Source organism: Pipistrellus hanaki (genome assembly GCF_964339955.1).
Source record: "Pipistrellus hanaki genome assembly, chromosome: 3".
Lineage (NCBI taxonomy): Eukaryota > Metazoa > Chordata > Mammalia > Chiroptera > Vespertilionidae > Pipistrellus > Pipistrellus hanaki.
Genome location: NC_140505.1, coordinates 34,658,362 through 34,672,303, shown reverse-complemented (window position 1 = coordinate 34,672,303; position 13,942 = coordinate 34,658,362). Strand labels below are relative to the sequence as shown.

At 38.9% G+C, this 13,942-nt stretch overlaps 1 protein-coding gene across 6 annotated transcripts in view; it reads right to left on the bottom strand.

The window, feature by feature from the left end:
• NALCN (sodium leak channel, non-selective) overlaps nucleotides 1–13,515 on the bottom strand; it is a 269,461-nt gene extending 255,946 nt beyond the window's left edge. For all 6 annotated transcript variants that reach the window (XM_084880254.1, XM_084880257.1, XM_084880255.1 and 3 more), the window contains exon 1: nucleotides 13,178–13,515. The gene's annotated coding sequence lies outside the window, so the exon portion shown is untranslated. The remainder of the gene's footprint in view (nucleotides 1–13,177) is intronic.
• Nucleotides 13,516–13,942: the final 427 nt, after the last annotated feature.

The following is a 13,942-nucleotide window of genomic DNA, read 5'->3' as shown; positions in this document are numbered from 1 at the left end:
GTGATTTGTTTAACTGAAAGATTTAAAGTTTGGGAATAAAAGTGTAAACAAGAGAAACATACCTCTCTAGTAGAGTCACAGCATCTATTTGATGCTAAAAAGTCCCCAAAGAATACATAAGCCAGGGACTTATTTTTAAGCATTAGGTGTCACTACAATTGACAACACATCAAAACCAACCACTGTTCTTCTGGTAACTTATGTGCACAAACTCTGAGGCCTTTACCAGTAAAAGGGTACAGCCACTATGGAAAACAACATTGGGGTCCCTCAAAAAGTTAAAAATAGAATTATCCATTTTTAATTTTTTTTTTGTTACTCCTCAACCAAGGATATTTTTTTTCCCCATTGATTTTTTGGAGAGCGTGGAAGGAAGGGAGGGGAGAGAGAGAGAGAAAAACAATAGATCCAGAGACAAGAAAACATGGAACAGACTGAAAAATCTCAGAGGAAAAGGGGAAGGAAATAGATTAACCAAAGAATTTATATGCATAACCAGTGAACACAGACAATAAGGAGATGAAAGCCTGGAGGAGGGGGAGAAGGCGGCAGGGGGGGTGTAAATGGAGAGGAAAGGGGGGACATCAGTAATACTTTCAACAATAAGATACATTTTAAAAAACAACTATTACACAGCCCAGCAACTTCACTTTCAAGCCTTTATATAAAAAGAATGAAAACTTGCACTCCATCTCAAATGGCTGAAACTCCCATCATTCTTCAAGCCCAGATCACCTTGGTTCCCTGGTAAGGGCACTGAAAACCACGTCCCACACTGTCAGCACTCTGCACCTCCTTCCATGAGCTCACTTCTCCCAGCCTCTACAAGCCCATGCTGGCCTCCAGCAACCCCAATGTCTCCCATTTAGTGGTACCCATTAGTTGCCTTTGATGTTAATAATCAAAACCATTTAAAGGAAAGTATTAAAGATAGAATCTGTTGTAAAACTAAATAAATATTCACTAAACCAATTATGTTATAAAAAGGAAAATAATCCTCAAAGAGAGAGAGAAATAGAGAGAGAGAGAGAGAGAGAGAGAGAGAGAGAGAGAGAACTGTCACAAATCTCACAAAAAGGGGATGAAATAATTTTGTAAAATAAGTTAGTTCCCATGGTATAAAAATGAGCTCATCAGTTGATATCCTCCCAAATTCTGTTGACTGCCATGTAAAAACAGATTTCTCCAACAAAAATGTTTAAGAAATCCGAAACACCAATAAGAAAGACTATATGCACCCTTGCTCATTGCAGCAGCATCATTTATAATATCTAATATTTGGAAACAGCCTAGGTGTCCATCAGCAAATGAGTGGATAAAAAAGCTGTGGTACATTTACTTAATGTAATGCTACTCGGCTGTAAAAAAAGAAGGAACTCTTACCATTTGAAACAGCATGGAGGGACCTGGAGCGTATTATGCTAAGTGAAGCAAGCCAGTTAGAGAAAGATAAGTATCGCATGATCTCACTAATATGTGAAGTCTAATGAACAAACTAGATCCAGAGACATAGAAGCATGGAACAGACTGACCAACTTCAGTGGGGGTAGGGGGTGGGGAGAGAGTAACCAGGAAACTTATATACATACTAGAGGCCTGGTGCACGAATTCGTGCACATTGAAAGGAAATTAATTAGAAGGTGGCCAGAGGGGTGGGACTGAGCTAGAGGAGCCAAACACGCCCTGGAGGCAACCTCCCATGGTCCCTCCCTGGCCTGCTGCACCTGGGGTGGTGCCAGGGCTTGAAGAGCATCTGTGGAGTGATCAGGGATCCCTCGGGCAGGTGGGGTCCCTCAGCCTGGCCTTTGGGGATTGAGCTGAAATCAGCAGTCCAACATCCCCCAAGGGGTCCTGGAGTACAAGAGGGCACTCTGAAAGTTGCTCTCACTTGGTAGCTCCTGCGATGAGCATCTGCCCCCTGGTGGTCAATTTGCATCATAGCTACTGACCAGTCAGCTGGTTGCTGAGGCTTTTTTTATAGCTAGCTAAATAGATATGCATAGCCCATGGGTACAGACAATAGTGTGGTGAAGGCCTGGGAGGGGTATAGGGGGTCAATAGGAAAACACACAAAAGGGACATCAGTAATACTTTCAACAATAAAGATAAAATTTTTTAAAATGTTTACTGAGACCTCATCTTGTGCCAGGCCTATTTTAAGCATGTCATACATCATGTCACTCAATTCTTAGAACTGTTTCGTAGATAAGGAAATTTAGACATAGAGATGAGAGAGGATATGAACCAAAACAAGTGGAATTATTAAATTAAAATTTCCCTATATTATAAAATAGACAAATAATAAAAAGAAAACTTCTCACTATATTTTTATTCAACCTGGTGACTAGAAATTCTCTTGGCATCAACTGTTGTTATAAAAATAGTAGACATTTTTTATCTCTAAAATCTGAATTTTTACATGTGATTCATTTGTAGTTTTTCAAGTCACACATTTATAAAAAATGTGTCTATTTTTTCTTTTCTTCTTTTTTTCTTTTTTTTGGCAAGAAATGATCAAACTTCACATCAAATGTATTTAAATGTCACTTTCAGGTTTTTGAAGTCATTATTCATTCATCCAGCCTCTTTCCTTGAAGGTGAGTGCTAAAAATATTCTATTATGCTTTTATTAGCTTTAATCTGAATTTTAGGGGGGGGGGAAATGAGAAGAAGGCATTTAACAACAATCTGATGATCTTATTAACAAGAAAATAGAAAGTTGTCTTTATTTCTTAAATATGACAGATTTCTTAGTTTCCTAGAGCTGGTGTTAGTTTCAAAAGTCTTTTTCTTTTTTTATATCCTCGCCTGAGGACATTTTTCCATTGATTTTTAGAGAGAGGGAAAGACAGAGAAATATTCATATGAGAGAAATACATCAATTGGTTGCCTCCTACATGTGCCTGACCAGGGACCAGGCTGGGGAACAGCTTGCAACTGTCCTTGACCAATATCAAACCGGGGATCCACAGGCTGACACTCTATCCACTGAGCCAAACCGGCTAGGGCTTAGTCTCAGAAATTCTTAGCTGAATATGCTGAGAATGTGAAAACTAGAAAATAATTTCACTTATGGTACATGGGTAAAAAATTGTATGTTTTTTGCAGAGAATGTAGTAGAGCAGAAAGAAAGGGATTTGTTGAAAGAAATCCTGTCATACTAATAATCCAAGTTCAGAACATAATCAATTGGGGTGATTTTGTTTTGTAGTGTTTGTTATCCCAGCAAGGAGAATCCGGACTAAATGGAAATTATCAATGGAATTTAGTAAGTGGTAAGTATTTATGCAACAACAACAACAATTTAAAAAAAAAAAAAAAAAAGTTTAATCTCAAAGTTTCCAGTAACATGTTAGGCTATCTGGAGAGGTGGTAAGCTCTTTTCTGGATATTCTCAAAGAGAATGACTACACTTCATGACATTTGCAAAAAGGACTTCTGGACTATCTGAAAGTTTGCATTAAATTGCAACCCAAAAGACTTCCAGTGATACACTCTTGAAGCTGTTCCTAATTTTATGCATTTAGCAATTCTTAGGGTAGGGTGATGGTCCATGACTACTGTATATAATTTTATAAGAGAATCAAACTTAAACATTACATATTTTTTCACTTGCAAGATGATAACAAACATTTATTGAAAGCTGGCTCTGGGCCTTAATACATCTCTGAATTTTTTTAGTATTATCCCCATTCTACAGATTAAAAGTCTAAGGCAACCTTGCCCAGATTCACACGAGCAGAAAGCAAGTTTAGAACCCAGAACCCAGTCAGTCTGTTTTGTTGGGAGAACAGAGATAGGGGGGAACAAGGGAGAGATGGTGTGGAAAATTTGATTCTTACTTTTGAACCTCAAGATCTTTTGTAAAATTAAAATGCTATACAAAAATGACAAATTTCATTTGTAATTCTTTGAAATAAGTAAAATTTGAAAATAATTGTTGTTTAAACAAATCGTATTTAACATTTGCTGAGGGTTTATGATGTGTAAGACTGATGTTTGAGTGATTTATCTCGTGTATTTTTTTGCCATCCCCAGTGGGACTGGTTTCCTATTATTCCTATTTCACTGATAAAACTGAGGTTTAGAGAAGGTAGGTGCCCTGCCTGAGGTCACTTTCTGATTTTTTCTCCCTTACTATTCAGCTGTCTTTCTTTCTTATTTTAAAAGAATCACCTTTGAGATATATATATATATATATATATATATATATATATATATATATATATATATATATATATAATTGATGTTTTAGAGAGAGAAGGGAGAGGAATAAAGAGAAAGATCGATGAGAGACATCAATCTGCTACCTCCTGCATTCCCCCTAATGGGGATGGAGCCCACAACCCTGGCATGTGCCTTGACTGGGAATCAAAGCAATGACCTCTCAGTTCTTGGGGTGATGCTCAACGAAATGAGCCACAATGGCCAGGGTTGCCCAAGTCTTTCCATCTGACCTTTCCATGCCTTTGTGAATAGAGTCTTCTTTCCCAGAGATCAAAGGCAAGCAGTCTCCAATTCTTGCCTCTCCCAAATCTAAACAGTGGAATTCAATTACATCATGGCTGCCCCTAGAACTACAATGCCAGTCCTTTCAAGCCATTCCCAAGCAAGCTTCTCATCACTCCCCTTTGTTCATGAACTCTCAGGGGCTAAATGCATCTTTCCTTCTTTCTAGTCAGGCTTCTGCTTGGAGAAAGGCAGGCTGCTGAGTTGTTTACTCTCTTAAAACAACCCAGGTCCCATATCTGCCCAGTGATGCAGCGGAACAGATCACTTTAGCAGGAGAACTAAGACTCCACTGAAATGTTGACAAGGGTCACAGCAACCATCTCCCTGGCCTCTCTCTGCCTCCAAATGCACTTTTCATCTGGGTGCTTCATCTACATCTTGGCCCTTCCTAAATCAGGATGTAGCCCTGCAAAACTGCTGCAGGCATGGTCCAGCCTCAGCAGGTCTTCAAGGGCCACCCAAGATGGGCTACTGAACAAAGGAAGCCAAACATTTCCAAAGACCACCTCCAAACACAAGCTCTTCTTTTCCCTTTTCCTTTTGTCAACACACCGATTAAAAACAGAAAACAGTTCTCTGCTTTTTAAATTGAGTCTACATACTAAATCCAAAAAAAGCAGCACATTATTTTTTTCCAGTTCTTTCTACAAATACCTTAAAACAGTGTCATTCCTTCGCCAAGGATTCTGTTCTGTTTCATCTTTTTTTTTTTTTTTTAACTGTGAAAATTGAATTTTCTTTGACCTTTAAAAATTATTGGATTTGCTAAAGGAATTCAGGATACGCTGTAATGGCCCCGACATCTGTTTGGTGTTGCACCCTGCATGCCAAACTAAAGCATCCAAGCGGTAGGAGAGGGAATGAAGTTGTAGTTGTGTCACCTAAATTACTGTAGTATTGATTACAAATGGAAGCAATCAGTTTGCACAGGTAGGTTGAGCAGCCTCTCTCCAGTCTTTCAGAAAAGTCAGTAAATCCATTTAACAAATCCTTGTCTTTCACTTTTGAAAAAGATATTATGCATTTATATTTTTGTGAGTTATTCTGGGTACAGAGAAGGTTTAAAAAAAAATTAAAGAAAAATGTCAGAGTTAAAAATTACCACAGGTTGATCCTATGATTTTGTAAGGTCAAGTTTCCTAATCTCAGAGTTGTCCCCAAAAGGCTCTCCCTCCCAAAGGCAGAGCTTTCAATGGTTTTCAGAGAAAGACATTTTATTTTGATAAATGGCTGCTATCATTTAAAGATTCTGAAAATCAGAAAAGGAGATCATCTATTTTTATTGTGGTTAGTTCTTCTTGTAATAAGTTTGCAAAGGTTAGACAAAGGTGAATGGTTTAAAATAGTGGTTTTCAAAACTTCTCCATACTGTACTTAAATTGTATGGAAAATTAAAAGGAGTTATCTATTTTCTGTATATGTGTGGTTGTTTAATTTTGTAATATGAATCCATAAAGTTTGGCCAAAGAAGGCAAGTGGTTTAAAAAAGTAGTTTCCATGGCCTAGATAGTATCATGCTAAGTGAAATAAGTAAGACAAAGACAAATACCACATGATTTCAGTTATATGTGAAATCTAACAAAATGGAAACAGACTCGTAGATACAGAGAACAAACTGATGGTTACTAAGTGGAAGAATGGTTGGGGGGCTAGGTGAAATAGGTGAAGGAATTTAAAAGTCCAAATGGGAAAGTTACAAAATAGTCACAGGGGCCTGGCCGGTGTGCCTCGTTTGGTTGAGAGTTGTCCCATGCATCAAGATCACTGGTTGGATTGCCAGTCAGTGCACATGCCCAGGTTGTGGGCTTGATCCCCAGTAGGGGGCATGCAGGAGGCAGAAAAATTATGTTTCTCAGTCATGGATGTTTCTCTCTTTCTTCCTCTCCCTTCCTCTCTCTCACAAATCAATAAAAACATATTTTTTTTAAAAAGTCATGATGCTGTAAATTACAGTATAGGAAATGCAATCAGTAATATTGCAGTAATTATATATGGTGTTGGGTGGGGGGACAAAGGTCGGAAATCACTTCAGAAGTGATATCAATGTCTAACTACTATATTGTAAACCTGAAACTAATATATTGAATGTCAACTGTAATTTAAAAATAAATGTATAAAACAGAGTTCATAATATTTAAAAACAAACAAACAAACAAAACAACAACAACAACAAAAACTGTTTCCAAAGACTTTCTAACATTGAATCACACAAGGGTTTTTAAACATTTTCAACCACACTCATCCTTCACTTCTGACATACTAAATCAGAACCTCCTAGGGTAGAGCATGGGAAATGGTATTTTTAAAAAACACTCCCTGGGTGATTCTTACACACCTTCCCAGCAAGTGGTCCTAACTAGTGATGAGATCACTGGTCCAGATGCTCAGGAGAGCATTTTAATATCTATAGAGTTTACTGTTCATAATCAAGACTTGCTGGGGGCAAGGGAGGGAAAATAGATAGACTTATTAAAAGCGAAACAGCAAAATAGAAATCTGAGACAAAAATTTTTATGTATAACTATGTATGAACAGTATATTCTACTTTTAACTTTTCTTCAGAGAACGTCAGAGTGTTCGAAAATATATGGAATGTATTTGTATACAAGAATAAATTTTTTTCTTATGAAATTACTAAGAAATTTGTTTTTTCTAAAATATTCTACTATAATTTTCTAGTTTAGAATATAGCTTTAAAATAGCTACTCATTTATTGAAAGGAGGGAAGCAAAAGCAAATTGCCTAGTTCAACTGAGTTGGGTTTTTATTAATGTTTTAATATTTTATTTACTAAAAAGTAGAAAGTTGGTTTTATTTATTTTTCATTATTTTTATTGATTTTAGAGAGGAAGGGAGAGGGAAAGAGAGATAGAAACATCAATGATGAAAGAGAATCATTGATCATCTTCCTGCACACCCCACACCGGGGATGGAGCCCACAACCCAGGCATGTGCCCTGACCAGAAATCAAAATGCAACCTCCTGGTTCATAGCTCAACACTTACCACTGAGCCATGCTGGCCAGGCTAGAAAGTTGTTTTTAGACTCTTCAGAGTTTAATCTCTTTTTATTCCATATATATTGACCTACATTGAATTGAGGGATATGGAAATAATTTAAGGAGAGGTGTTTCCAAATCCATCAAGCTGTATATCTAAAAATTTAAATCCCTTATTTACAATGCTTATCTTAATCTCTTTAGCTTTTGGGAGAAATAGTTAAGCAAGTTTCCATGCTTGAAAAATGCCCATCCCAGTTTTACATTATCTATGATATTTTTAAAAATAATTCTTTATTGTTGAAAGTATTACATTTGCGCCCCCCTCCCCCCCCCCCACTTCCCCCTAATCAATCCCCTCCAGCCCATCCCTCTCCCATCCCAGGCCTCACCAACCCATTGTCTATGTCCATAAGCCATGCATATATGCATACAAGGTCCTAGGTTGATTACTCCCCGCACCTCTCCCCCACCCCTCCTATCCCTAACCCCTCCACCCCCATCCCCACCTCTCCCACCTTCGCCTTCCCTTTGGGATTCTGCACTCAGTTTTATATTTCCATGTCTCTGGTTCCACTTCTTTCATCAATTTATTTTGTTACTTAGATTCCACATATGAGAGAGATCATATAATACTTGTCTTCCTCTGACTGACTTATTTCACTTTATGATATTTTTTAACATCAGACAAATTTTGTAATATATTCAATAGTATTTTAAACCATCTCTGACTTGTATCTTGTCTGATACAGGCTTTCATAATTTGTACTTTCAACAATAAGAAGTATTATTAGTCTTTCCTCTGCTCCAGAAGTAATACATGAAACTGATCTATGAATTTCATGAAGATATTTAAAGAGAGTATTTTTTAAACAACGAAGCAGAAGATTTACAGCTAACTGAATGATAAAGATGTAATTAGTTGTTTTTTCTAGGCATAACAAAATAAAAACTAAAATACCACAATCACCTAAGCTTGAAGTCCTGGATTTATTCTTTCTCATCCTTCCCATTCATTCTGTGGTTTGGTCACCAGGATCTGTTAGCATTTGTTCTATTGGTAAATCTCTACTGTCTACCCCTCCATTTCCATCACTGTAGTGTGTCTGATTCCAGTTACTCAAATCCAGAATTTCATTCCTGATTTCTCCATCAATTTTCTTTACTGACTCCCATTCTTATTTTTCTCCTATTCTTGATTTCATTCTTACTTTTTGGCAGGCGAATACATCCTATAGATAACTATAGATTAACATGCCTTAAAGATCATAATGCTGTGGCTTTTAGTTTTTTTCTACCAGATCTTAAGTTTTCCTAATTTTTAATGAATCCACTCACATTTCTATCTTCTCTCTTTTCCTCTCTAGTTCTATTTTATTATTTACTTCCTAAACTAAAATGATTCCTTATCCCATCTTTGGTCATAGAACCCTTCTCAGAAACACTCTATCTATGGGCTATGTCTTCCAATAATTACACACAAGAATACTTTCAGCAGTACATATTATAAAATTATAAAAATTAGTATATAGAGGAGGCTTGTAAATATAATTTTCTTAAAGATAGTAACTTCTATTACTTTAATTTTTTCATTTAATTACTTTTGAAACAATTGTTCTGATATTTACATACCTCTACTTTACTTTTATTTTTTGGTAGCACTTGCTTATTATGTATTTCTTCATCTTTTTTATAGTCCAACAGTAGTATCATAAAAGAACTGTTCTGATATATTTCAGAATTGTACATTTTCAAGATATTATTTCTCTGCTTGTTGGTATTTCATTTTGGAGGGGGTATATAAAGCCAGTCTAAATTTTCCCTTTGGGGATAGGCAATTTTTTTTTTTTTTTTTTACTAGAATACCAATAGGATATTTTCCTTTAAAATTTTTCTTTCAAATTCAGAGTGTTCAACAGTCTATATCTATAAGTTGACCACTTTTTACTAATTTATCCTGGCCCATGATAATTAATCATGGCCCTATTTGGATGAGATAATCTTCATTTAAAAGAAAATAATTATTGCATGTCACTTAGAACATGGCTTGTATCTGTTTGCTCTGATCTCCCTGTCAGGAAGAGGATTTGTGTATCTCTGTTGGCTGTCTTACATACACATCATCCTCACCCCAAGCAGAGTGCTCTTTTCATTTCTTTCCTTTGCATAATCAGAGATGTCTTCCTCTTAAGCTCCACATCAGAGATTCCCTTGGCTGCAGTGTTCTAACCTTTCGCCTTCTGATTCTCCTGGGCTCCCTCCACAGAACCCTGCTCCTGTCCATCTCTGGACTCGTGGATCAGTCCCTGTCATCTGAGCATTTTCCATTTTGTGTGGCTTCACTTGTCCTGAGATCTTACAGAAAAATTGCTTCAGAAGCCAAGTAATTCTGTGTTAGCTACAGAATGCTCCCAACTTCCACCTTCACCCCAAACAGTTTTGCGGGGAGCTAAGTTCCTTATTTTTTGTACAACTCTCTTAGAAAGAGACTTGTGACCCGAACCTTAGTTTTACCATTAGTTTTATTAGTCCAGTTCCATCTGTACTGAATCTATGAGAAATGCCTTCGAGTCTATAGCCTGGGAGCTAACAGAATTCTTCTCCCTGTACCTGTGGAGTGCAGATTTCTCACTATATAAATTGCTTTGATCATTTAGTTGAAGTCTGAGTAGAAAAGCCAAAAAGCATAATTATACTCTGGAGCTCAAAACTCCTTTTTCCTAAAAAAACTAGCATTTACTTTTTTATTTTTTATTTTTTTTTATAGCATTCCTATGTTGATTTTACTCTAAGAGGTACATTTTCTCAACTGGATTCCATATGAATTTGGTAAAGGGCAAGTCTTTATATAATGCAAAGCTCTTTAGTCTAAGCTAAGCTATTATTTTATCTCCTTTTATTCCTGTAAAAGAAGGAAAGCGATCCGTAAATACTCAAAAAAAAAAAAAAAAGCAGATCTATCTCAGAAAGCATCTAATTCATTATTATAATACTTAGGAAGCCAACTTGAAGATATGCACATATCTTATATTATAATATATAATGTATATGATATATACATAATAATTTATATGTCCATAATTTAAATAATCCATATTCCAGAAATACCATTGTTTTGAATGTACCATGAAAAATACAACATCCACTGGAAATAAATCTGTATACTCTAACAATCTATCAAGACATTCATAACGATGAAAAACTAGAAGCAGTAACTCTCCAAGGACAGAAGTATGGCTACGTAAGTGCGGCTGTATTTATGGGGGATGGTCTTCTTAGATAGCCTTTACAATTTTCTAGGTAATAAAATCATATAGAAACATGAAAAATGCTTATGATAAATACTAAATGGAAAAACCAATATAAAAATCGTACAATACCACTACTACAACTACACAAAGAATGAAATCTTTGAAAGGATAGAGCAAATACACAATTATTACAATCCTTTGGTTAGCTTGTTAAGGATGATGAGTGTTTATTCTCTGCTTTTGATCACTTTTGTCATTTCTATCACATCCAGGTATTGTAAAATTTAAAGGATAAATTAAATATGAAATGTTTGTGCACTAAGAGTTTTGAAGATGCAAAAACTTCTTGCACAAGTCCTTGAGATAGGTTAAGAATCATATAGTAACATGATAGTCAAACTCTAAAATGTTGATACCATTTTGGAGGGACAGTTCATAATTTCTTTAAACTGAAGGTCATAGCTTTCAATAAAAAAATAAAAAATAAAATAAAAAATAAAAAAAAATAGGACCCTTCACTGTCTATCCACTTAATTAAAGATTTCTCTTTCCTGGCAGATTCTTAGGGTGTGGGTTTATTTCCTCACTGAATCCCTGGTTCCTGGCCTGGTGCCTGGCTTACAATTAGAATATAGTGCTGTGGGTATATGTTATATTTTTCTTCCAAAATTCTAAATCCACATGCGATTATTTTCCCCTGGGATAATTTCACATCACCATGAAGATTCTGAAATTATCTCAGCATCATTGATAACATCATAAAGTTTATCAATGGTGATGATACGATGATGTGTACCCAGATGTGCATGCACACACACATATGTAGGCAGAAAAGCAAAGCAAATAGAAAACATTTCAAAGAAGAAGAAATGTTACTAGAAAAAATGCCATACCCAAAGAAGAAGAAAATGCTACTCAAATCTTTAGTTCTCTAAACTACAAGCAAATGATAGGATTTGGAATAGGTCTTCTTTTAAAAGTATAACCTTTTCCTCTTTTGAATATCTTACAGATCATATCCAAAGTTATAACTACATTACCACCAACTCACAAGACATGACTTGTCTTCAACTTCTATGGAACTTCTAGTATAGTCCTTATCAGCGTCAGCATATCTATTCTGCCAAGACGTCAAGTCTTCTATGAACACATAAGAGGGTCCCAGGAGCCTGTTCATTTGAAAAATGTTCCTTCAAGACTGATTTTTCCTGCCCTCTGGTTGGTTTTAGCAATAGCTGGCTCAAAACACACTACAGAAGACAGAAAAATCCAACCTAAAAAGGCCCACAGAATGAAAGCCAACCAGTGAGGAAACACATTTTGGTTGTTGTAGAGATTTGAGAAGCCATGATTTTTATTTAGAACGGATGAAACTTAATCTCTGAATGTAAAAGGCCACTCCTGTTGAATGTCTGCCTCAAGGATAACAGCCATAAATCGACCCTCTTCTTTTCTACTTCATTTCAAATGAAATCACAGTGGTAACTATGAAAAGATGAGTCATAAATTAAAAAAAAAAAAAATTGCTACCTGTTAATTTCCGATCCCTATTCAAGGTGTCCAACCTTAGCTTTCTTATGCACAATCACCGGTACCCACCTCCCATTTCACCACCAAGGAAATACCGGCCTATGGATGACTTATTAATGACCTACACAATATTAAGACTATGACCCAGAGGCCCGACCCTGTGAGTGTATAAATAATAATATATACCCCGAACATTTATGCCTGCGATTGGAAATGATCCCAAGATATTTCAAGAATTTATCAGGATCTGCATTCAGAGTTTTCCACCGTTCTGGACAGAGGGAAATTCCAGTCTCATTGCTCAGGGTGCTGGGCCCACCTGGAGATGTGACGCTGGAGGTCCCCACCGGTTTCTTAGGGGCTCGAAGACCAAACGGTGCTGCTTTGGCAGCTCAGCGTTTTCCTTGCTGAGTGCCCACCCTAATGAGCTGCTCAGACAGAACAGTTAATAACACAATGACTGCTAGAAAGCCTAGAGCAGTCCGCAGGAGCTGGGGGTGGGCCAGGCCAGGCCCAGGCCCTTTCTGAAACCTGCTGGAGCAGGTAGGTCCCCGACCCTGCGCATCCCTCCTCCTTGGGTGCAGACAGCCCCCCCCCTCCCCCCCCCCCACAAAGCCACCGCATCCCCAACCACCTGCCACCCGAATGCCCGCGGGAAGGCCGAGCTCTGCGGGCCCCGGGCTCCCAGCGCCCACCCGCGCGCCCCGGAGGCCGGGGAGGGGAGGCGCGCCTCTGCCGCCCGCGCCCCTTCCCCGCGGAGGATGGGGGCGCCCGTTCCTCCCCCGGCACCGGGCTTCTCCCCGCCCCACCCGCTCCCTCCCGCCTGGGCCCAGCCCCGGGCGAAGGTGACCGGCGCGCACCCGGGCTCCGGGAGGCCGTGACCAACCTGTAACCCCAGCGCTCGGAGCGGTCATGGTGCGGCGAGGAGGAGGCGATGGAGGCGGCGGGGACGCGACCCTCCCGCCCCGGGGCCCGGGCGCTCTTCGGCCGTGCGGCGGCTCCGCGCTACTGCCACCGGGGCGGCGGGGCCTGGAGCGAGGGAGGTGGGGGCTTTTTCTTAAAAAAAAATAATCAAATCAAATCAAATCAGAGTTGACTCTCCCGCAAGGGTTGCCTGGGGCTGGAAGGAGGAACCGCAGCGGAGGCTGCGCTGCAGCTGGGGGGGGGGGGGGGGGAGGGGGAGCGGGAGGGTCGGTGCCAGCAGGTTCCTCTGCCTCTGGCAGCCTCAGCAACAGCTGGGCTCTCTCTCCTCTGCCAGCTCCTCTCCTGGTCTCTGTCGTGCTCGCCCAGCACGGCCTGGCCCTGGCCCTGTGCACTACAGACAGACACACACACACACACACACACACACACATGGGCACACGCAAGGCCAGTGCATAGAGGTCAGCAGGTCCGTGTGCGTGCGTTGTGTGCTTGTGGGTCTTGTCTTACTGGACGCAGGATCATCCTTGGATATGAAGTGTAATCAGTATAATCAGTGACACTTATCCTGGGTCTTCTAAGCATGTTGACAATTGCCTTTAAAATTAAAAAATAGTTTGTTATGTGGATACAACTGGATGTCCATTCAAAAATGGATAGTCACCTCTGTGCACTGTCAGTGTACCAAACAGGAAGCTGCCTCTGATGTTTCCTGAGCGCCTAGCCCAGG